The sequence below is a fragment of the Vigna umbellata genome, chromosome 4, assembly GCF_029865625.1.
Source record: "Vigna umbellata cultivar VRB3 chromosome 4, Vumbellata_1.0, whole genome shotgun sequence".
NCBI classification, from domain to species: domain Eukaryota; kingdom Viridiplantae; phylum Streptophyta; class Magnoliopsida; order Fabales; family Fabaceae; genus Vigna; species Vigna umbellata.
The window spans coordinates 3,624,343-3,647,929 of record NC_142168.1 but is presented as its reverse complement, the minus strand read 5'-3'; the positions used below and the strand labels follow the sequence as shown (position 1 = coordinate 3,647,929).

The 23,587-nt window shown below is 37.8% G+C and overlaps 1 long non-coding RNA gene and 1 pseudogene across 1 annotated transcript; one reads left to right on the top strand and one right to left on the bottom strand.

Moving 5' to 3' along the window:
• The window catches only part of LOC148199030 (exosome complex component RRP41 homolog), an 86,780-nt pseudogene extending 74,675 nt beyond the window's left edge, over positions 1–12,105 (bottom strand).
• Positions 12,106–20,143: 8,038 nt separating this feature from the next.
• On the top strand, positions 20,144–21,463 carry LOC148199029 (uncharacterized). Its single transcript, XR_015785804.1, has 3 exons — positions 20,144–20,234; positions 20,325–20,392; positions 21,175–21,463. It is a non-coding gene; the product is annotated as an uncharacterized LOC148199029 (long non-coding RNA).
• The last annotated feature ends 2,124 nt before the right edge of the window (positions 21,464–23,587 follow it).

Genomic DNA, 23,587 nt, shown 5'->3' with positions numbered 1-23,587 from the left:
ACCTGAAGCAGTGTTACTTTATCCAACTTTGGCAGAATTCCTAGGGTTACATCAGGACCTCCAGCACTGTCTTCTACATAGTTCAAATCTGTACACATTCAGAAACCTTTAATAATTAGGGCAGCCCGTGCATCAGAAGTAGACAGAAACAAAACAGACATACCACACTTGTATTTAGCCAGTTCAAATTTAGAGTAAAAACAGATATATACCAAGCAGACTTGTGCTGTTAAGGTATCCGCACTACAGGATGTTACAATATCACGCATAGGGATCCCAGCATCGGCAAGGCCCAAAGTTGCATCATTTATACAAGCAGATCTAGTTCCTATAAAAGACATGTCAACATCACCCAAATTAATGTACATATTAAATGAGTAAAGAGAGAAAATAAAATGGCAATGACAGAAGAGAATCACAAGATCCCATTATCAAGTCTTAGTTACCTCCATCTGCTTGGAGAACTTGGACATATATATCTATCTGCAAATTTAATAAGTAAAACATTAGGGAGGACTAGGGGAAAGCAAAGCACATGACAAAATAAGTTCTTAATGTGTAATAAAACCTGAGATCGAGGCAATAGATGTGTCAATATAGATGCTTCCATGGTTTGCCGAATAACCAGGGAAATTTCAGTTGATCTCCTGTAGAATGAGAACTTCAAATCACGTAGTAAAAAATAAGAAGTGATCCTATTATCCTTCTGTAAGAGAACCTTACAATGAGAACCATATTCAAACTATGAAGGAAAAGCAAAACAGGATAACATTTATATCTGCAAACATTGATGGTTAAGCCATTCAAAACTATTCAGTGAGTTTTGGCCAAGATTACTCAAAAAAGTCAAAGCTTGCAAAAAAGATTAAAAATGAGAAAAGGCAGTAAAAGGGTGCATGGGGTTAAGCTTTTCATTGTTTTATGATACATAACCCATTGCTGAGCCTGTAGTCAGCTATATCAAAGGCATGGAGCAGCCAGCCCCAAAAACACTACAATACGTTAGTGGATAGCAAGATAGTTGTTACATAGAAAATTATGAATGCAAGATTAAAAAAAAAATTATACTGTATCACATGAACAAATGCAATATATATATATATATATATATATATATATATATATATTACTAATTAATAATCAAAATTTATACTCTAAAAGTCTAAACATGCATTACCACCATTGCTATTAAATTCTTACCTCAGTAAAAAGATCAAAAAGTCCAATTTACAAATTACAAGGCACTCTTAAGATAGATTCTACTAATGCAACATTCATTATCATCCTAGTAGTCTATGCTCCAATACCATTTTGATAAGTATAAAACTACGAATATATAAAAAATAAGTGAAAGGTCAAAAAGAATAGGAAGTTAAACAAAAGCAAGTAAATGAGCAAAACCTGTCACCCTTTGATTTCCTCATGCGATCTCCAGTGCTAAAATTAGCCATGCTGTACTCACACCGAACCTATAGACATACATTGCACATAAGCAACAATTAAGTTTTTGTTACAATTCATATAAATACAGACAACATAACTTAGAAAAAAAAAAACTACCAGAGCATGGTTGGTTATTTGGCTTCTATTTTGAACCTGAAATGCAGAGAAGTTACTAAAGAAAAACAGCAAATCATCTAAAGCTCAACTACAACATCAAAGTTTTTTAAATGTCTAAACCAACTAACACTGAAAAAGGATAGTTAACAATCCTTAAATTACATAGACAAATTTTCATTAGCAAGGTAAATAATTAAACAGTACCTCTCTAGGGCCATAGACGGCTGATGGACAAATTTATGATCACCAAAATATGATGTCACAAACTTGTTTCACAATCGGCAAGTATGACCGAATCGTTCAAGTAATAAACTTGGTAAGACCAAGTATCGTTCTCCCAAAGGACTCACGGCCTAGTTTAGTTGTGTGGTTTGTTGATTAGCTAAGACTTAAGAACGAAATATTTGGAGTTTAATATGCAAGACAGAAAATAAACATGTATGCATGAGTTTTTGATCAATGGCAAAAGCAAAAGATAAACACTTTCAATGAAATATATGAATGAATATGTTGTTGGGGGTCAATTTCATCTTATCCACTCTCATATATTTTAGGAATTCAACATTCAAATCATCATTGTTAATGCCACTCTCTAAAGTACCTTTCTAGAAGGCTTCTCCCTAATCACGAGTTCATACAATTCCTAGCATTCCTAATGATCAGTTCATAAGTTCAGGAGCTTAACGACAACCAACATAATATTGGGAGAAATTCCCCGGATCTAGACTTCCCCGTACGTTCCCGTATCGACAAAACCAATAATCATGCATCGAATGAGTTAAACAATGCAAGCATTAAGCAAAGAAGAAAAACCCTAACTAATGATGAAAGAAAGCATAAATCTTAGATTAAGATGCAAGCATAAATTCCATATATGAGAGCTTTAAGAGATTACATTGATTCCCCAACAAACATACAAGGTTTAGTTCACCATATTCATGGTGAACCTAGATGAACAATGAAAGAATGAAAGAATAAACCCTAAAAAGGTGAAGAGGTAGCCTGAGCATCCAAGATCCTCCTTCAAAGGGGTGGAAGAGAGAGCGTTTGCCTCGTTTCTGCCAAAGATACAAACCCTAGGACGTCCTAAAGCTTATATAATATTCTAAAATTACAAAGAATCTAAGCCCAAGCCCATAAGTGTGCCGCTCAGCGGTAAAGTACCGCTCAGCGGTAAAGTACCGCTCAGCGGTGAGTGCGCGTCTCTTTTCTTCCCCTCAGCGGCCATTTTGCCCCTCAGCGGACCTCCCGTGACCTCCTGAGTGCCGCTCAGCGGTAAAATGCCGCTGAGCGGTGCCTTCGGCTTCTCTTTTTGCACTCTTTGATTCCTTTTCTGATTCCATCTCTCTCATTCTTCACTTCTTTCACTAAATTAACCTTAAAACCTGCACAAAAACACTGAAATCAAGCATAAACCTGTCCAGCTCTCTTATTTCTGAAAATATGGATAAAAGTATGATTTCAAGCTAGTTTCTAAGTATAAAGGTTGCTTTTAGTGTCAATTTTAAGCATGAAAATAACAGTTTTTCAACTGTTATCACAACCCCAAACTTAGAACTTTGCTTGTCCTCAAGCAAACAAAATGTAACTCAATCTCCAACCAATTCATATGATGGTTCACTCATTCAAAAATCCTCTTTTTCAAGATAAGTAACAACTTCACTCAAACTTATGACCAAGAGTTCATTCAAGATGTGCACATGCTTTAGTGTTCACAAAGTCATTTAAATTCCAACAAATGCTATTTTTCATGAATGATCAATCAATTAAGCATGGATGTTCATGTGCTTATGGGATATTTCCTCACTAGGTAAAGTGTTTCACTCAACACACAAGTGTATAAGAGGTAAAGTGTTTCACTCATTCACTCCACTATCACAATGTTACATGAATCAACTTTGCCTTTCATTTCACCACAATCAAAAACATTCACAAGCATGCATCATCACAAGGACTTTTCAATGGCTTATAATGTGGCTGGGCTAACAAGAAAATTGGTTTTTCTGGATCACAAAATCCTTGAGTTAAGAGAGTCATAACAACACAATTATTCTTATTCTTCCCAACTTTCTTTTGCCTTTGCATTTGCATTGAGCTTTACTTCTTTTTCTTTTCTTTTCTTTTTTTTTTCTTTGCATATTCTTACTTTTTAGCTCTTAGCTCAATGCTTTTCCTTTTTCATGTTTCCCCAACAACCCCAAACTTGAACATTTAACAATACCACACAAGATCTTCTACTTAACTCAAGGTAAAGATTTTCAATCAAGGGTTTTCAGTGTATGTTCAAGGCTAAAGGTTCAAAGGATAGAACACAAAGTGTTCTCTTTTAGTGGGCTAACTTTATGAGTTTGGCCAATAAAAAGGGTTCCAACAAACGGCCTTGATCACATGATGCAAAACAAGCAATTGATTCAATCATAGAAAACCTGGGCAAAGTCATTCATGCTTTCAAAGTAATAGCATTCAACAATAACAACTCTGGAGTTCAAAACCTCACATATAAGCTCATTCACATTTGACATACACATCCTGCTTAATTTCACAATCACAATCATGATATCATGCATTTGTTCACAAAGCTTGTGAATCACCTGTATAAGCATTTTAATGTGCACATCATCTCAACATCAATCAATCAATAAGCATCATCAAGCATTACTCATCACACAATCACAGTTAATAGCAAACCATCACAAGAAACCAGGTGTTCAATTGAGTACATCAACCCTAATCTAAAAACAAAAACAACTTACAAGATACTGGGTTGCCTCCCAGCAAGCGCTTGTTTAACGTCCCGAGCCTGACCCAAACTTTCAAGGATCAACCAACAACATCATTGTGGAAAATTGTTGCACCTCTCCCCCTAGATAGGGCTTGAGACGTTGACCATTTACCACCCAACTTTTCTGTGGATCATCAGCAGATGGATTAAATATTTCAATTGCTCCATGCGGATGCACTTCTTTTATCACAAATGGTCCTGTCCATTTTGACTTCAGCTTCCCAGGAAATATCTTCAATCTTGAATTGAACAATAGTACCTGTTGTCCTGGATTAAAAACTCTATTCACCAACTTCCTGTCATGATAAAATTTAATCTTGTCTTTGTAAGCCTTGGATGAATCATATGCATGTAACCGCATTTCTTCAAGCTCCAAAATCTGCCTTCTGCGTGTGCATTGAGTTTCATAAGGATCAAAATTCAAGAATTTCAAAGCCCATAATGCTCTATGCTCCAATTCGACTGGCAAATGGCATGCTTTCCCATAGACTAATTGAAATGGTGATAATCCCATAGACGTCTTCATTGCTGTCCTATAAGCCCAAAGAGCATCATCCAATTTGAGAGACCAATCCTTTCTTGATGAAGTCACGGTTTTTTCCAGGATTCTCTTTATCTCCCTGTTAGATACCTCAGCTTGTCCATTGGTTTGTGGATGATAAGGTGCAGCTACCTTATGCTTTACTCCATAGTGTTTGAGTACTTTCTCTAGCTGATAATTGCAAAAATGAGATCCTCCATCACTAATCAACACTCTTGGAGTGCCAAATCGTGAGAATATCTACCTCTTCAGGAATTTAATTACCGTGCTAGCATCATTTTTAGGACAAGCCAATGCTTCCACCCATTTACTCACATAATCCACTGCTACCAGAATATATTCATTGTTGAAAGATGGAGGGAAGGGTCCAACAAAGTCAATACCCCAACAATCAAAAACCTCAACCTCTAAAATACCTTGTAAAGGCATCTCATGACGTTTAGTGATTGTCCCTGCTCTTTGACATTTATCACAATTCCTAGCATGATTATGGGCATCTTTAAATAAAGTTGGCCAATAAAACCCTGATTGAAGGACTTTTGCTGCTGTTCTTTCTCCATTAAAATGTCCTCCATAAGGTGAATCATGACAATGCCAGAGAATTCCTTCTGCTTCTTCATTTGTAACACATCTCCTTAGAAGATTATCTGCTCCAATTTTGAACAAATACGGATCGTCCCACACAAACTGCTTGGCATCATGTAAAAATTTCTTTCTCTGTTGCCAAGTTAAGTCTTCCGGCATGACTCTTGCAGCTTTGAAATTTGCCATATCAGCAAACCAGGGCCTCTGCTGAATATACATGAATGATTCATCTGAAAAAGATCCCCAGATTTCAGACTCCTTGCTAGTGACCTCATTGTTGACTAACCGTGACAAATGATCAGCAATTAAGTTCTCACTTCCTTTCTTATCACGGATTTCTACATCAAATTCTTGCAATAGTAGTACCCATCTAATCAGACGTGGCTTAGAATCTGGTTTTGTCAACAAATATTTGATAGTTGCGTGATCTGTATAGACAATCACCTTAGACCCAATAAGATAAGGTCTAAATTTCTCTAGAGCATATACAATGGCAAGAAACTCTTTCTCTGTGGTAGCATAATTCAATTGAGCATCATTCAGCACCTTGCTAGCATAATAAATTGGATGAAACTTTTGTTCTTTCCTTTGGCCAAGGACAACTCCTATTGCATAATCACTTGCATCACACATTAATTCAAAATTTTGATTCCAATCTGGTGCTACAATTACTGGAGCTGACACTAACTTCTGCTTCAATATATCAAAAGCTTTCAGGCAATCTTCATTCATCACAAAAGGAGCATCCTTCATCAAAAGATTACTCAATGGTTTAGCAATTTTTGAGAAATCTTTGATAAATCTTCTATAAAACCCAGCATGACCAAGAAAACTTCTAATCCCCTTTACATTTGTTGGTGGAGGTAGTTTCTCAATAACTTCTACTTTAGCTTTGTCTACCTCAATTCCTTTAGCAGAGATTTTATGCCCCAATACAATTCCTTCAGTTACCATGAAATGACATTTCTCCCAATTCAAAACCAGATTTGTCTGAACACATCTTTTGAGGACAGTGTTCAAATTAGCTAAACATCTTTGGAAAGAATTTCCAAAAACTGAGAAGTCATCCATGAATACTTCAATGCATTTTTCTAAAAGATCAGCAAAGATTGCTTGCATACACCTCTGAAACGTAGCTGGAGCATTACATAATCCAAAAGGCATCTTTCTATATGCAAAGATACCAAAAGGACAAGTAAAAGCTGTCTTCTCCTGGTCTTTTGGATCTACCACAATTTGATTGTATCCAGAATATCCATCTAGAAAACAATAAAAAGCCTGCCCTGATAACCTTTCTAACATCTGATCCATGAAAGGAAGAGGAAAATGATCTTTGCTAGTAGCTTTATTCAGCTTCCTGTAATCAATGCACATATGCCAGCCAGTAACTGTCTGAGTAGGAATAAGCTCATTCTTATCATTATAAATTACTGTCATCCCACCTTTCTTTGGAACCACCTGTACTAGACTCACCCATTCACTGTCAGAGATTGGATAGATGATACCAGCTTCTAGCAGTTTCAACACTTCTTTTCTGACCACCTCCTTCATCACAGGATTTAACCTTCTCTGTGGTTGAGCACTTGGTTTATAGTCTTCTTCCATAAAAATCTTGTGCATGCAATAAGTTGGGCTAATACCTTTGAGATCTGATATTGACCACCCAATTGCTTCTTTGTTGGCTTTCAGAATTTCTATCAACTGCTCTTCTTCTTGTAAAGATAAAGAGTTATTGATGATGACTGGCTTTGTTCCATCTTCTTCTAGAAAAACATATTTCAGATGTGAAGGCAATCTTTTTAATTCTGGTGTCTGTGCTTTGACTGCTTCTTCCTTATCAATTATTTCGAATTTTGGATCTTCCTCTGGACTCTTTTTCAATGTTTCCAAGTCCATCAGACATTCATCAATCAGTTTCTCTTCTTCTTCATCTAAATCTTCACATGCATCAATGAGAGTTTTTTCCAATGGGGAAATATTTCGCACCATTCTTTCTTGAACCATACAAACTTCGTCAAGTTCATCAAATTGAAAACATGCTTTGTCATCATTTGGATATGTCATGGCCTTGGATACATCAAATGTGACTTCTTCATCATCAACTCTCAATTTAAGCTTACCATTCTCTACATCAATCAAAACTCTAGCAGTCTTCATAAAAGGTCTCCCAAGAATAAGAGGAACATCACTAGTTCCTTCCATCTCCATCACAATGAAATCTACTGGGAATACAAATTTGTCGACCTTCACTAAAACATCTTCAACCACTCCATATGGATATTTAAGAGACCTATCTGCCAATTGAAGAGCCATTCTGGTTGGTTTAATTTCCAGCCCCCGAATTGTTCTGCACATGGATAGCGGCATTAGATTAATGCTAGCTCCCAAATCAATCAATGCTCTTCCAACTTTCACATCTCCTATGGTGCATGGAATAGTGAAGCTTCCTGGGTCTTTAAGTTTAGGAGGTAGTTTCTGTATGATTGCACTGCAATTACCCTGTATATTGATAGTTTCCTTCTCAATGTACTTGTGTTTCTTTGTGAGAAGTTCCTTCAAAAATTTTGCATATGCTGGCATCTGTTGCAATGCTTCAGAGAATGGTATGGTAATCTCCAACTTCTTAAACAGTTCCATGAATCTTTCCAACTGCTTTTCTTTCTCCTTCCTTGAATAACCCTTTGGATAAGGAAGTGGCTTTTCATACTCTTTTTCTTTCTGTCTCTCTTCTCTCTCATTTTTTTCTCTCCTCTCCTCTTCTTCTTTTCTCTTTTTCTCTCTCTCAACTCTTTCTTTCCACTCACATGTTTCTTTTTCACTCTCACTCTCATTTTCTTTCTCCTTTCTCTCTTTTTGTCTCTCCTCTAACACTCTACCACTTCTAGTCACAACAGTTTTACACTCTTTTCCAAGATTATCATGTTTAATCTCGTCAACTATTCTCTCAACATAAACCTCCATTTTTTTAAATGCATCATCCACATTATGACAATAAGACGCATTTGTCTTCAAGAATCTCTGGAAAGTCTCTTCAAGCTTTGTTGTTTTCTCAACTGGAGTACATTGCATCTGCCATTTTTGTTGCTCTTGAATCATTGAAACCTGTTGTATTTCCTGTGGTATTTGAGAAAGTTTCATGGTTACTTCTTCAAGCTGTTGAGAGATAGTTCTATTTTGAATAAGCAAAGCCTCATTTAATTGTAACAACTCCTTCTGACTAAGATCTCCTTTTTCAATATTGAGTTCGTTGTCACTAGTAGCCATATTTTCAATAATTTCAGTTGCTTCCTCTGGAGTTTTCCATTTAATATTGCCTCCTGCTGAGGCGTTCAGCATCATCTTGGTTTGTGAACCAAGCCCTCCAAGGAAAGTTAGGACTACTTCTTCTTCTTTGAAACCATGCATGGGAGTTTTACGTAACAAGCTTTTATACCTGTCCCATGCATGCCCCAGTGATTCTTCCATGCCCTGCTTAAATGAAGAAATCTCTTGCTTGCCCTTAGTCACCTTAGATTGTGGGAAGTATTTGTTTAAAAATTTTGTAACCACTGCTTCCCACTCTGTGAAACTTTCTTCTGGAAAAGAATTCAACCAAAGCTTAGCATTGCCTCCCAATGAGAAAGGAAACAAGCTAAGTTTGATAGCTTCGTCTGGCACCCCATTAATCTTGACTGTATTGCAAATCTCATTAAAGGTAGTAAGGTGCTCATATGGGCTTTCATGAGATAACCCATTAAATTGATTACTCTTCACCAGTTGAATCAGTGCTGGTTTGACCTCCATATTGGCTGCATTGACTCTAGGTCTAGCTATGCTGTTAAAGTGCTGAGGTCCAGCAATATTGGTGTAATCTGCAAGAGTTCTTCTAACATTATTGTTCTCCATATTTCCTGTGCTATGAACAGAACCTTGTGGTGATGATTGTAAGAGAGTTTCTGGAGAAGGGAAAAGTTCTCTAGACGTTCTGATTCTTCTCCTCCTTCTACTCTCGTCTAGACCTTCAAGAAGAGGCTCTGTTGTTTTCTTACTCCTAGTTCGAATTGCCTCCTGCATACACAAGAAAACAAAACCCTAGAAAATATTTGTTAGCACAAAAAGATATAAGAGAAGATATATATTCAGAAGATAAAAGATTTAGAAGATAGAATAAAATAAAATCAAATCAAATCAAATCTAATCAAATAAGATAAAATAAAATAAAAACAGAAAAATAAAAACAGAAATTCAAAATTAAAGTCAAAGATAATCAATAATCACACAAATTAACCAGTTAAACCACGAGTCCCCGGCAACGGCGCCAAAAACTTGATGGACAAATTTATGATCACCAAAATATGATGTCACAAACTTGTTTCACAATCGGCAAGTATGACCGAATCGTTCAAGTAATAAACTTGGTAAGACCAAGTATCGTTCTCCCAAAGGACTCACGGCCTAGTTTAGTTGTGTGGTTTGTTGATTAGCTAAGACTTAAGAACGAAATATTTGGAGTTTAATATGCAAGACAGAAAATAAACATGTATGCATGAGTTTTTGATCAATGGCAAAAGCAAAAGATAAACACTTTCAATGAAATATATGAATGAATATGTTGTTGGGGGTCAATTTCATCTTATCCACTCTCATATATTTTAGGAATTCAACATTCAAATCATCATTGTTAATGCCACTCTCTAAAGTACCTTTCTAGAAGGCTTCTCCCTAATCACGAGTTCATACAATTCCTAGCATTCCTAATGATCAGTTCATAAGTTCAGGAGCTTAACGACAACCAACATAATATTGGGAGAAATTCCCCGGATCTAGACTTCCCCGTACGTTCCCGTATCGACAAAACCAATAATCATGCATCGAATGAGTTAAACAATGCAAGCATTAAGCAAAGAAGAAAAACCCTAACTAATGATGAAAGAAAGCATAAATCTTAGATTAAGATGCAAGCATAAATTCCATATATGAGAGCTTCAAGAGATTACATTGATTCCCCAACAAACATACAAGGTTTAGTTCACCATATTCATGGTGAACCTAGATGAACAATGAAAGAATGAAAGAATAAACCCTAAAAAGGTGAAGAGGTAGCCTGAGCATCCAAGATCCTCCTTCAAAGGGGTGGAAGAGAGAGCGTTTGCCTCGTTTCTGCCAAAGATACAAACCCTAGGACGTCCTAAAGCTTATATAATATTCTAAAATTACAAAGAATCTAAGCCCAAGCCCATAAGTGTGCCGCTCAGCGGTAAAGTACCGCTCAGCGGTAAAGTACCGCTCAGCGGTGAGTGCGCGTCTCTTTTCTTCCCCTCAGCGGCCATTTTGCCCCTCAGCGGACCTCCCGTGACCTCCTGAGTGCCGCTCAGCGGTAAAATGCCGCTGAGCGGTGCCTTCGGCTTCTCTTTTTGCACTCTTTGATTCCTTTTCTGATTCCATCTCTCTCATTCTTCACTTCTTTCACTAAATTAACCTTAAAACCTGCACAAAAACACTGAAATCAAGCATAAACCTGTCCAGCTCTCTTATTTCTGAAAATATGGATAAAAGTATGATTTCAAGCTAGTTTCTAAGTATAAAGGTTGCTTTTAGTGTCAATTTTAAGCATGAAAATAACAGTTTTTCAACTGTTATCAACGGCAGCAATAACTTTTGTATTACCCATCTCAAACATGGCAGAACTGTTTTCAAAATAAAAAAACTTTATGGTCAAATGCTTCAAATGATATCACAACTTAATTTTCTAAAAAGCTAAAATTCATTTACCCATCTGCTTTGGATACAGCACCAATTTCTGCACCAATTTGTCGCATCTACAATATACCATAAAGAGAGGAGAAAAAGTTAAAGGCAAAAGATCAGTAGAGAAAGAAATATAAAATCATAGATTTAGATCCTCTACAGTGAAGGAATAACACTTTAGAGGATAAACTGCAGTAATAGTCATTGAGATTTTAATAACTTCATAGTTTCTTATACATGTACATATATTTTATCGCACTCTTAAATACTAAATTTTTAATAAATAGTAATAACTTCACCTTATCCTCTAAAGTGCATCTCCTCATTTTAAATAGTCGAATCCCAAAATCATGTCCAAATCACAGCTGTTAAATAGGACTGAATTCCATAGGCCAGACCTTAAAATGCTGCTTTCAATTAGCTCATTTTGTCATAGGACCAAGTTCATATATCTCACTAAAAAAGGTTGGTTAGACATCCTTAGGGTTAGAACCCTCCATTTTCTTACTTTTATCATTTGGCAAACTACAACATTTGTAGCTTTTAAGTGATAGGTTTTAATGTTTATCATAACTAAGGTTATTGACTGCTTCTAATCTGTTTATATGTTTTTTTGCAGTTCAAAATGTGCCCTTACACATTTCCATTACCCATGGCATGGCTCATCTATGTATAACCCATATGCAGAACTATCTACAGATCTTATATATACTAATTAACATAAAGCTTCAGTAATTCATGACTATGTAAGAATTCATGTAGGATATTATTATTTATTAATACTCCGCATTTCATACGCTTCATGAGTATTCTTGAAAGATCTAAAGGAACCTTTTTTGGAATGAATATTAAGTGAAGAAAAAAGGAGGAAAAAAAAAGCCCAAGAAAAAAATAATAGCTGTACCTCCATGGGTCTGCGACCATCCAGTCGAAGTCCTTCTGGGCTGACGTATTCCATCCTCAGGTCAATCTATGGCAGAGACAAAAAGGAGACAAAGATGAGACATAAGCAGCTGGATTTTGTTTTATTTTGCTTTATATTCTTGGCTTCCAAAAAAAAATGATATTTTCTACTAAAGTTATTGAAACAAAATGGTGAGATTTTGCAGAATCTGTGTAAGGACTTGGATTTGAGTCAGCAAAAAGGGGATGACAGGTGGAAAAGATGAGAGGTTGAGTACTTTAAAATAAAATTACATTAGTTTTGAAACATTGATTTTTAACTCATTCCTCTTGTCTGAGAAACCATTCCTCTTCCTGCAAGCTCTCTCCTCCCCCTATATCTTCTCCCTTTCCCTTCTTCACACTGAACCATTAAATTCTCGATTAGGTGCTGCCCCAACGATCACAAAGTAGCGGGTCTTGCTCTTAGTCGATCAATTTCTCTAATCAGAACCGGTAAGAAAACCCCCTTTCTCATGTGCCCTAGGGTTGTAAGCATGTGATTGAACTTGTTGCATGCAACCCATTTCGTTTTCTTCCGTAATCTAGCTTCTATTGGGTTCTAAGATTCGTTTTCTATCATCAATTGATGATTTATAGGTGATTCTAACATTTTGAGAGTGCAAGCAAGTGGTCTAGGGTTCCTACTTGAGCTTGGTTGTCTACACTAGAGGTAAGGGGAGCTAGTTCTACTTTTGATTTTACTGTGTGGAGTGAATGCATGATAAAATTTGTAGTGGTTTGTGGTGGAAGCATGAACTTGGTTCTAGCTAAACTTGAAATGCATGTATGGAAGTGTGTGTTATGTGTATTTGGTGATTGATGTCTATAAACTGTTTGGAATGACTTAGAATGATGGAATTGTGTATGTTGGAACTGTTTTAGCGTGAAAATTCTGTGGTAGTGCTGTTAGAAAGGAAATAGTCTTTAGGGTCAATTTTAGGCCATTTTAGAGGAAGTGAGGTAGGGATTTTGAGTAAATGAAGGCTGCAGTGTTCCTAGACTGTTTGGGCAGCCTAGACAAGTCCATTGTGACTTGTTAGAAACATAAGAGTGGTCGGAAACATGTTCCAAGTAGTAGAATCAAATTTGGGTCCCTAAGTTGTTGAAGTTAGTGTTTTGGAGCTGAAAGTGAACTTTAATCACTTAAAAATGGTAGTAGGAATGCTTAGAATCAGTTGGACAAGTTTAATTAAGTCTAAAACGAGAATTAAGAGTCTAAGAAGTTGAGAAAAGTGGTTAGAAATGGTCAAAGGGAGGTTCTGTTACCATTATGCAGAATTCTGCATAATTCTGCAGAATTCTGCAGAATGCGCAAACTGACCGTTCGTCCATGTCGGATTTGAACGCTCGGTCATGCCATGTGCTGAGTGACGTTCGGTCAAATGTTGGTTTGATTAGCGTTCGTCCTTGTCTGGGGAGCGTTCGGTCTTAGGGGATGATATTAACAGCGTTCGGTCATTGGTTTAAATAACGATCGCTCAAGTTATGGTTTAGTAACGATCGCTCAGGTGTTGGTTAGTAGCGTTCGGTCAGAGGTTGAATTAGTAGCGAGCGTCCATAAGTAATAGCGAGCGTTCATGTTGGTGGCGTTCGGCCTTGGTTTAGTTGCGATTGTGAGTGTTCGGCCTTAAGTTTGTATTCTTAGGGTTGAATCTTAAGCGTCCGGTCTTGATATTGGTTAGTGATCGCTAGCGCTCGGTCTTCATGTTTGATCGTTGAGCGTTCGTCCAAACAAAGTCCGCCCAAGGGATTTTGACGTTCGTTCAAACAGTGTCCGACCAATGGGTTTTGGACGTTCGTTCAAACAGTGTCCTCCCAAGGGCTCTTGGCGCTCGTCCAAATAGTGTTCGTCCAGTGGTGATATTTTCTGTTATGTTTTCTCTCATTCCAATAAGTTATGTTATTTAAATATTTCGGTTACAATTTATGAATGCATCTTCATGTGATCCAGATTGGTTGAAAGTGTATGGTTATAAGTGGTTTATGATGTACATTGTTGATCCAAAAGGAATATCATAAGATTTAAAATGGTAGGATTGAATCGGAAATTTAGATCTCTCGGTGGGATCAGTTAGTGTATTGAATGAATGTAAGAGGCTTCCATATGGGGGTTATCCCTAACACTCCAACGGTCTTTCATTCTCACTTAGAGAGGATTGACGCGTGTGGTGGGAGTAGTGGGAGGTCCTAGGGTAGACGCTATCACTGGAGGTCTATTCCGCGGTAACGGACTAGCCTTGTGTATGGTCGGGTGGAACCCCTCGGCAATGGCTTTGCAAAGCAGTAGAGGCCATCACAAGTGCACAACCCGCCCCAGCTCTACATACATTCTATGTCCGGACGTGTCTAGAGTCTTAACATGATAGGATGCTTGTCTTGATGAGTTTTATGAAATGAATGCTTATGTTTATGATGACTAAGGTGTTTATATGTGTATGGATATTCTGGTAACTGCTAGATTGATTGAAAATGAATTGTATGTGTTGCATGTGTTTGCCTTTCCCCTTGCGATGATCATCCAATCCTTTGGATGTGAGCAGTAGGTGATGATGTACCTTTGGAGCAAGCTTTGGAAGTTGAGGAAGACCCAGCCCCTAGTGCTTAGGATTTCTACTAGCTAAACAACTCTTTATTTTGAAAGACTTCTAGCCTTCATTTTAGCATGATCTGTGTTTTGGAGAATTATGAACTTGTACTTAAGTTTTAAAGTTTCCCAGCCAGACTTGGATAACTGTACTCCTTAATTCTATCTATTGTGTGCTCTTAACTGCTTTCTATTATTATAATCGCTGCATTCTACATATATACATTGTTATATATTTTGGGATGTCAGCATGTGACACCCGGGCACTGATGAGAGTGCGGGGAGTGACGCCGGTGCATGTAGCATGGTGCAGGGGGCACAGACAAGGAGCGGCTCCTGGCAAGGCTTCCGGTGGAAGGGGTACATGGATGAATCGAACATACACCGGAATGAGAGGGATCTGGAGACTATATAGGTATGGGACTATACCATTGAAGGATAGCTTAAAGGAATTGATTTGACTACTCATATCACCAAATGCATTTGCTTTTCGGTTGCCCGACTCATAAGAACTCCATGGTTAAGCGTGCTTAGCCTAGAGTAATTCTAGAATGAATATCATATAGACAACAACAAACATTTACCCAATAAGTGGGGCACTAGGTAAATAATATTGCAGAAATAAATATTAGAAATCAGCAAACAACAAAATAAGAACGCATTTGAAGAAAATAAATCTGGTCGTGTCCCTACCCTTTTAAACATTTAAGTTTGCTCTTAATCTTACTGCAAGCAAAGAAAAAGAGGAAAGTACACCACGGACAGAAAGATATTGTAAAGGGGTGGTTCTCGAAGCAAATTCAATCTGCATACTGTTATTATTTTTATTTTATTCTAGCACTCCCCGAATTTCAACAAATTTCTAAAGGAGAATGAGCAGGCTTTTAGTTTAATAGTTACAGAGGAAAGATTTGGGTCAATTATATATGAGAAGGACAGTGTTCCCTTCCCACTTAATAAACTAACAACACAGAGCAATGATTTTAGTGACTCGGTTATGCTATAGATCAATTTTATGGTTGAGTGGTATGCAAGTTCAAGATGTAGGATTTTTAAGAAGAGTTTTTGTGAGATCGATACAAAGGGCAAGGAAGGGTTATAAGTTTGATTGAGAGAACGATATAGTATAGGAGTAATTGGTTATCAAGATGTGCATTTGGTGATATGAGTAGTCAAATCAATTCCTTTAAGCTATCCTTCAATCGTATAGTCCCATACCTATATAGTCTCCAGATCCCTCTCATTCCGGTGTATGTTCGATTCATCCATGTACCCCTTCCACCGGAAGCCTTGCCAGGAGCCGCTCCTTGTCTGTGCCCCCTGCACCATGCTACCTGCACCGGCGTCACTCCCCGCACTCTCATCAGTGCCCGGGTGTCACATGCTGACATCCCAAAATATATAACAATGTATATATGTAGAATGCAGCGATTATAATAATAGAAAGCAGTTAAGAGCACACAATAGATAGAATTAAGGAGTACAGTTATCCAAGTCTGGCTGGGAAACTTTAAAACTTAAGTACAAGTTCATAATTCTCCAAAACACAGATCATGCTAAAATGAAGGCTAGAAGTCTTTCAAAATAAAGAGTTGTTTAGCTAGTAGAAATCCTAAGCACTAGGGGCTGGGTCTTCCTCAACTTCCAAAGCTTGCTCCAAAGGTACATCATCACCTACTGCTCACATCCAAAGGATTGGATGATCATCGCAAGGGGAAAGGCAAACACATGCAACACATACAATTCATTTTCAATCAATCTAGCAGTTACCAGAATATCCATACACATATAAACACCTTAGTCATCATAAACATAAGCATTCATTTCATAAAACTCATCAAGACAAGCATCCTATCATGTTAAGACTCTAGACACGTCCGGACATAGAATGTATGTAGAGCTGGGGCGGGTTGTGCACTTGTGATGGCCTCTACTGCTTTGCAAAGCCATTGCCGAGGGGTTCCACCCGACCATACACAAGGCTAGTCCGTTACCGCGGAATAGAGACCTCCAGTGATAGCGTCTACCCTAGGACCTCCCACTACTCCCACCACACGCGTCAATCCTCTCTAAGTGAGAATGAAAGACCGTTGGAGTGTTAGGGATAACCCCCATATGGAAGCCTCTTACATTCATTCAATACACTAACTGATCCCACCGAGAGATCTAAATTTCCGATTCAATCCTACCATTTAAAATCTTATGATATTCCTTTTGGATCAACAATGTACATCATAAACCACTTATAACCATACACTTTCAACCAATCTGGATCACATGAAAATGCATTCATAAATTGTAACCGAAATATTTAAATAACATAACTTATTGGAATGAGAGAAAACATAACAGAAAATATCACCACTGGACGAACACTATTTGGACGAGCGCCAAGAGCCCTTGGGAGGACACTGTTTGAACGAACGTCCAAAACCCATTGGTCGGACACTGTTTGAACGAACGTCAAAATCCCTTGGGCGGACTTTGTTTGGACGAACGCTCAACGATCAAACATGAAGACCGAGCGCTAGCTATCACTAACCAATATCAAGACCGGACGCTTAAGATTCAACCCTAAGAATACAAACTTAAGGCCGAACACTCACAATCGCAACTAAACCAAGGCCGAACGCCACCAACATGAACGCTCGCTATTACTTATGGATGCTCGCTACTAATTCAACCTCTGACCGAACGCTAATTAAACCATCAACTGAACGAACGCTACTAACCAACACCTGAGCGATCGGTACTAAACCATAACTTGAGCGATCGTTATTTAAACCAATGACCGAACGCTGTTAATATCATCCCCTAAGACCGAACGCTCCCCAGACAAGGACGAACGCTAATCAAACCAACATTTGACCGAACGTCACTCAGCACATGGCATGACCGAGCGTTCAAATCCGACATGGACGAACGGTCAGTTTGCGCATTCTGCAGAATTATGCAGAATTCTGCATAATGGTAACAGAACCTCCCTTTAACCATTTCTAACCACTTTTCTCAACTTCTTAGACTCTTAATTCTCGTTTTAGACTTAATTAAACTTGTCCAACTGATTCTAAGCATTCCTACTACCATTTTTAAGTGATTAAAGTTCACTTTCAGCTCCAAAACACTAACTTCAACAACTTAGGGACCCAAATTTGATTCTACTACTTGGAACATGTTTCCGACCACTCTTATGTTTCTAACAAGTCACAATGGACTTGTCTAGGCTGCCCAAACAGTCCAGGAACACTGCAGCCTTCATTTACTCAAAATCCCTACCTCACTTCCTCTAAAATGGCCTAAAATTGACCCTAAAGACACTTTATTTCCTTTCTAACAGCACTACCACAGAATTTTCACGCTAAAACAGTTCCAACATACACAATTCCATCATTCTAAGTCATTCCAAACAGTTTATAGACATCAATCACCAAATACACATAACACACACTTCCATACATGCATTTCAAGTTTAGCTAGAACCAAGTTCATGCTTCCACCACAAACCACTACAAATTTTATCATGCATTCACTCCACACAGTAAAATCAAAAGTAGAACTAGCTCCCCTTACCTCTAGTGTAGACAACCAAGCTCAAGTAGGAACCCTAGACCACTTGCTTGCACTCTCAAAATGTTAGAATCACCTATAAATCATCAATTGATGATAGAAAACGAATCTTAGAACCCAATAGAAGCTAGATTACGGAAGAAAACGAAATGGGTTGCATGCAACAAGTTCAATCACATGCTTACAACCCTAAGGCACATGAGAAAGGGGGTTTTCTTACCGGTTCTGATTAGAGAAATTGATCGACTAAGAGCAAGACCCGCTACTTTGTGATCGTTGGGGCAGCACCTAATCGAGAATTTAATGGTTCAGTGTGAAGAAGGGAAAGGGAGAAGATATAGGGGGAGGAGAGAGCTTGCAGGAAGAGGAATGGTTTCTCAGACAAGAGGAATTAGTTAAAAATCAATGTTTCAAAACTAATGTAATTTTATTTTAAAGTACTCAACCTCTCATCTTTTCCACTTGTCATCCCCTTTTTGCTGACTCAAATCCAAGTCCTTACACAGATTCTGCAAAATCTCACCATTTTGTTTCAATAACTTTAGTAGAAAATATCATTTTTTTTTGGAAGCCAAGAATATAAAGCAAAATAAAACAAAATCCAGCTGCTTATGTCTCATCTTTGTCTCCTTTTTGTCTCTGCCATAGATTGACCGGAGGATGGAATACGTCAGCCCAGAAGGACTTCGACTGGATGGTCGCAGACCCATGGAGGTACAACTATTATTTTTTTCTTGGGCTTTTTTTTTCCTCCTTTTTTCTTCACTTAATATTCATTCCAAAAAAGGTTCCTTTAGATCTTTCAAGAATACTCATGAAGCGTATGAAATGCGGAGTATTAATAAATAATAATATCCTACATGAATTCTTACATAGTCATGAATTACTGAAGCTTTATGTTAATTAGTATATATAAGATCTGCAGATAGTTCTGCATATGGGTTATACATAGATGAGCCATGCCATGGGTAATGGAAATGTGTAAGGGCACATTTTGAACTGCAAAAAAACATATAAACAGATTAGAAGCAGTCAATAACCTTAGTTCTGATAAACATTAAAACCTATCACTTAAAAGCTACAAATGTTGTAGTTTGCCAAATGATAAAAGTAAGAAAATGGAGGGTTCTAACCCTAAGGATGTCTAACCAACCTTTTTTAGTGAGATATATGAACTTGGTCCTATGACAAAATGAGCTAATTGAAAGCAGCATTTTAAGGTCTGGCCTATGGAATTCAGTCCTATTTAACAGCTGTGATTTGGACATGATTTTGGGATTCGACTATTTAAAATGAGGAGATGCACTTTAGAGGATAAGGTGAAGTTATTACTATTTATTAAGAATTTAGTATTTAAGAGTGCGATAAAATATATATACATGTATAAGAAACTATGAAGTTATTAAAATCTCAATGACTATTACTGCAGTTTATCCTCTAAAGTGTTATTCCTTCACTGCAGAGGATCTAAATCTATGATTTTATATTTCTTTCTCTACTGATCTTTTGCCTTTAACTTTTTCTCCTCTCTTTATGGTATATTGTAGATGCGACAAATTGGTGCAGAAATTGGTGCTGTATCCAAAGCAGATGGGTAAATGAATTTTAGCTTTTTAGAAAATTAAGTTGTGATATCATTTGAAGCATTTGACCATAAAGTTTTTTATTTTGAAAACAGTTCTGCCATGTTTGAGATGGGTAATACAAAAGTTATTGCTGCCGTCTATGGCCCTAGAGAGGTACTGTTTAATTATTTACCTTGCTAATGAAAATTTGTCTATGTAATTTAAGGATTGTTAACTATCCTTTTTCAGTGTTAGTTGGTTTAGACATTTAAAAAACTTTGATGTTGTAGTTGAGCTTTAGATGATTTGCTGTTTTTCTTTAGTAACTTCTCTGCATTTCAAGTGCAAAATAGAAGCCAAATAACCAACCATGCTCTGGTAGTTTTTTTTTTCTAAGTTATGTTGTCTGTATTTATATGAATTGTAACAAAAACTTAATTGTTGCTTATGTGCAATGTATGTCTATAGGTTCGGTGTGAGTACAGCATGGCTAATTTTAGCACTGGAGATCGCATGAGGAAATCAAAGGGTGACAGGTTTTGCTCATTTACTTGCTTTTGTTTAACTTCCTATTCTTTTTGACCTTTCACTTATTTTTTATATATTCGTAGTTTTATACTTATCAAAATGGTATTGGAGCATAGACTACTAGGATGATAGTGAATGTTGCATTAGTAGAATCTATCTTAAGAGTGCCTTGTAATTTGTAAATTGGACTTTTTGATCTTTTTACTGAGGTAAGAATTTAATAGCAATGGTGGTAATGCATGTTTAGACTTTTAGAGTATAAATTTTGATTATTAATTAGTAATATATATATTATTAATTAGTAATATATATATATATATATATATATATATATATATATATATATATATATATATATTGCATTTGTTCATGTGATACAGTATAATTTTTTTTTTAATCTTGCATTCATAATTTTCTATGTAACAACTATCTTGTTATATTGTAGTGTTTTTGGGGCTGGCTGCTCCATGCCTTTGATATAGCTGACTACAGGCTCAGCAATGGGTTATGTATCATAAAACAATGAAAAGCTTAACCCCATTCACCCTTTTACTGCCTTTTCTCATTTTTAATCTTTTTTGCAAGCTTTGACTTTTTGAGTAATCTTTGGCCAAAACTCACTGAATAGTTTTAAATGGCTTAACCATCAATGTTTGCAGATATAAATGTTATCCTGTTTTGCTTTTCCTTCATAGTTTTAATATGGTTCTCATTGTAAGGTTCTCTTACAGAAGGATAATAGGATCACTTCTTATTTTTTACTACGTGATTTGAAGTTCTCATTCTACAGGAGATCAACTGAAATTTCCCTGGTTATTCGGCAAACCATGGAAGCATCTATATTGACACATCTATTGCCTCGATCTCAGGTTTTATCCCCATCTCTTTGAAAGCACGTCTTAATTTTCGAGGACGAAAATTTTTGTAGTTGGGGGGAATGTCAGGCCTCAGAAAAAAAAAAAAAAAAAAAAAAAAAAAACGTGGCAGTCTGAGAGCGCGCCACCTCAGCGACACACGTGGAGACAGCAGCGTCTGTCGGATGCCAGGGTGTGAACGTGCGTCCGATGGTAGTGGAAACCACGTGGCAACCTCAGAGTGGACGACCGTCCAGCATGGCCGACAGGAGCGTGGTGGAGTGCCCTGGCAGCATGGGAATGTGTCTGCCAAAGTGGGAACGTGCGCTGGCTGCCAGACTGGACGTGCGCTGGAAAGGGGGTGGGAACAAATCTGAGATCTGAATTTATTCCCCACTCCCACTGCACGCCCCCTCTTTCCTTCATTTCTGAGAAATTCTTTCTCTCCTCCTTCTCTCTAAACTCTCTGCACCCTCTCTCTAAGACACACCACCGTTTCATCCCCTCCAATTCTGTATTCCAGCACCGTAGAAGGACGCTCGGCGTCAAGGACTTCCAGAGAAGAACGTTCGGTTAGTGAAGCTGTGTGGATAACAAGCGTTGGCGGTAGGAGAAATTGTAGTGGAGAATTGTAATTTGCGCATCTGTGGACGTTCGTTCATTTTCCAAGTAAGGGAAGCTTATTTGATTTATTTCATGTGGTGTGCCTTGTATGAACGTTCGTTAATTTACTGCATGAAATTAATGCATGATGTATGATACGTATGAAATGTTTGAACGATCGTTATTTGCTGGATGAGTATAATGCATGATGTTAATGTGCTTGAGATGCATGAACGTTCGCTAATTTGGTGAAATGAAATATATGAATTTACATGATATGAGTCGTATTAACTGTGAAAGTTAATGGTGATATGAACTGGAATGAGAATGGATTGTAAGAGAATTTCCCATAAATATGTACGTTCCTACTGCACGGTCATTGACCGTTCGGTTTTCCAGTAAGTAACAGTGAAATGTTGATTCTCTCATTTAAATAGTAATCTAGTGGAGGACGAGCGTCCTCGTGTCAAAATACTCTGATTGAGCGTTCGTCCTTTAGGGTGCTCGGTTTTTATGATGAGCGCTCGTCCTAATTGGTGTTCGGTCTGAGACCGAACGCTCGCTCAAAATGGCGCTCGGTTTTGAACTGAGCGTTCGTCCAAAAGTGCTCCGAATTGAGCGTTCGTCCAAAATGGCGCTCAGTTTTGAACTGAGCGTTCGTCCAAAAGTGCTCCGAATTGAGCGTTCGTCCAAAATGGTGCTCGGTCTCACACTGAGCGTTCGTCCAGCGCTCGGTTTTGAATTGAGCGTTCGTCCTAATGGTCTCGGTTTTGAATTGAGCGTTCGTCCTAATGGTCTCGGTTTTGATTGAGCGTTCGTCCTAAAGGGTGTTCGGTTTATATTGAACGCTCGTCCAAATGGTGCTCGGTTTTGAAAGGAGCGTTCGTCCTAAAAATGGGGCTCGGTCTTACACTGAGTGCTCGCTCAAAATGGTGTTCGGTTTTATTGAAAAAGCGTACGTCCAATTTCAGATTATCCACCGTTTGGTTATTTATTTAAAATTCACGAGCGTCAGTTCATTTAAATATTCTCAAGGTAAATAACGTTCGTCCAAATAGCCATTCGCGTTCGTCCAAACGAACAGTGTATTTTTCAGCCATTCGTGTTCGTCCAATAAACAGTATAATATGTATCCCAGTACGTCATTGAAATTCAGCCTTTCGTACTCTGATTCGAACGAGCGTCTTTTGGGTCTCGCTCACAGCGTTCGTCCTCGGTTTTATTGGGGATAGAACGTTCCGTTTTTTTTTTGGTTTCATTATGAATGATGAAAATGATTATGGAATGATGAATAGTGAATGATGTACAGTATATGAAATGAAATGAAAGTATGAATATTGAACGAGCGTTCCGGGGAGGAATGACTCATGGATGATTATAAGAATTTTGTAAAGTATGACTGTGGATAGTTAATGCTGGCTGTTCGATCCTGATATTCCGTGACTACTCGTCCTCACATAGAGGGGTATGTCATGCGTGGGAATGGCAGGAGTTCCCCGTCACATAACAGTAATTTGGGCGGAACCGTTACATAACAGTAATTTGGACGGAACGGACTAACCTCGGGTGGCAGCTGATGAGAATGCCAGTTACCACACCACCCGGGTGCGTGAACGCCTGTAACTACGCAGAATTCATACAGTCCGGACAGTCAGTCGTGTATTGAGTTTTATGTTGAGCGTGCGTTGAAATAAGGACGTATGTTGAATTGTTTACTTGAATTGATGTGTTGATGCATGAATTAAA